This window comes from Labrus mixtus, chromosome 22 (assembly GCF_963584025.1).
Source record: "Labrus mixtus chromosome 22, fLabMix1.1, whole genome shotgun sequence".
NCBI classification, from domain to species: domain Eukaryota; kingdom Metazoa; phylum Chordata; class Actinopteri; order Labriformes; family Labridae; genus Labrus; species Labrus mixtus.
Window position 1 is genome coordinate 21,538,382 of NC_083633.1, and position 2,500 is coordinate 21,540,881.

A 2,500-nucleotide genomic window follows, 5' to 3' on the forward strand; every position below is an offset into this window, starting at 1 on the left:
CTCTCTCTCTCTCCCTCTCTCTGTCTCTCTCTCTCCCTCTCTCTCTCTCTGTCTGTCTCTCTGTCTCTGTCTCTCTCTCTCTCTGTCTCTGTCTCTGTCTCTGTCTCTCTCTGTCTGTCTCTCTGTCTCTGTCTCTCCCTCTCTCTCTCTCTGTCTCTCTCTCTCCCTCTCTCTCTCTCTGTCTGTCTCTCTGTCTCTGTCTCTCTCTCTCTCTGTCTCTGTCTCTGTCTCTGTCTCTCTCTGTCTGTCTCTCTGTCTCTGTCTCTCCCTCTCTCTCTCTCTGTCTCTCTCTCTCCCTCTCTCTCTCTCTGTCTGTCTCTCTGTCTCTGTCTCTCTCCCTCTCTCTCTCTCACTCTGTGTGCTCAAACAGGCTGTTTGGAGATTTTCCCTTCATGACATCACAAAGGGCAGTAGCCCCTCCCCCAGGTGGGTGACACTCCCACAGCTAGGTGTTTGTTCTGCCCTCTGAGTCTGACTTCTCACCGTAAACAATAGGACATGGAGCGAGAAAGACCGAGTACACCCGAGTCCTTCCAGAGAGGGGGCGTGGTCAGACACAGCTCATTTACATATTTAAAGGTACAGACACAGAAACAGTCTGTTCTGAGCAGGGCTGAAATAGAGGGGTTTATAGACATGATCAAATACAGGATCAGAGTGGATTTAGAACAAGAAACTTCACACACATGTTTTGAGGAGCTCTGAGACTTATTTAAACTGAAGAAGAAGAGGAGGATATGTCACCTTTAAATAATGTCTGTCTTTAACGCCGTCTAATGGAAGTAAAAACAGCTGAGAACTTTTAACGGTTAAATGTGATTTTATCTGCTCAACATGAACGACAGCTGATCACCACGGCAACCAGCCTGCTCTAACTGTCACATGTGATGCCAGCCGAGGTGATTCTTTATTTTCGAGGCGTTTAAGTGACAAAGCGCCCGAATCTGGGTCACAGTGAGATCATTACTCTTTGGTGTTAATTAAAAAATTCGGCTCGCTTCTAAATGAAACTGATTCAGACCAAAGCTGCAGCCTAAAGCCGTTTTCAGACACTTTCACTGATGAACACAAACTTCTTAAGAACTTCTGGTTTTTATTTTCGTCTCTGTTCGGTGTCACAGCGGGACGGGACGGACGCTTTTAGCAACACTTTGATGTTTGTGTTCACAGCTTCTCACTTTCAGCTACTTTCTGAGAGGTTTGGAAGATTTTCTCCTGATTCATTTCATTCTTATCTAAATAAGGATCTCATATTAGAACATGTCACATCCTCTACATCCTGTAAAGAGCGATCAGTGATTCTATTATCCACTAACTCATGGTCTCAATGAGGACGTGGTTTCCTGCTGCTCTGAGCGAGACGTTAAGAGAACTACAAGATCACAGGAGAACTACAAGATCACAGGAGAACTACAAGATCACAAGAGAACTACAAGATCACAAGAGAACTACAAGATCACAGGAGAACTACAAGATCACAAGATCACAAGAACTACAAAATCACAAGAGAACTACAAGATCACAGGAGAACTACAAGATCACAAGATCACAAGAACTACAAGATCACAGGAGAACTACAAGATCACAGGAGAACTACAAGATCACAGGAGAACTACAAGATCACAAGAGAACTACAAGATCACAGGAGAACTACAAGATCACAGGAGAACTACAAAATCACAAGAGAACTACAAGATCACAGGAGAACTACAAGATCACAGGAGAACTACAAAATCACAAGAGAACTACAAGATCACAGAACTACACGATCACAGGAGAACTACAAGATCACAGGAGAACTACAAGATCACAAGAGAACTACAAGATCACAAGAGAACTACAAGATCACAGGAGAACTACAAGATCACAGGAGAACTACAAAATCACAAGAGAACTACAAGATCACAGAACTACAAGATCACAGGAGAACTACAAGATCACAGGAGAACTACAAGATCACAGGAGAACTACAAGATCACAAGAGAACTACAAAATCACAAGAGAACTACAAGATCACAGGAGAACTACAAGATCACAAGAGAACTACAAGATCACAGAACTACAAGATCACAGGAGAACTACAAGATCACAGGAGAACTACAAAATCACAAGAGAACTACAAGATCACAGGAGAACTACAAGATCACAAGAGAACTACAAGATCACAGGAGAACTACAAGATCACAGGAGAACTACAAAATCACAAGAGAACTACAAGATCACAGGAGAACTACAAGATCACAGGAGAACTACAAGATCACAGGAGAACTACAAGATCACAGGAGAACTACAAGATCACAGAGAACTACAAGATCACAGGAGAACTACAAGATCACATGAGAACTACAAGATCACAAGAGAACTACAAGATCACAGGAGAACTACAAGATCACAGGAGAACTACAAGATCACAGTAGAACTACAAGATCACATGATATCCAGGTCGACTGCCTTCGACGAAATAGTGGCAAAAATGAGAGCGAGCAGCCTCGGAAGCGTT

General features: G+C 43.1%; 2 protein-coding genes across 8 annotated transcripts in view; both read right to left on the reverse strand.

The window, feature by feature from the left end:
- The window catches only part of lsm8 (LSM8 homolog, U6 small nuclear RNA associated), a 121,587-nt gene that overhangs the window by 75,440 nt on the left and 43,647 nt on the right, over positions 1–2,500 (reverse strand). The gene's annotated exons all lie outside the window — the stretch shown is intronic.
- The window catches only part of grip1 (glutamate receptor interacting protein 1), an 84,179-nt gene that overhangs the window by 59,014 nt on the left and 22,665 nt on the right, over positions 1–2,500 (reverse strand). The gene's annotated exons all lie outside the window — the stretch shown is intronic.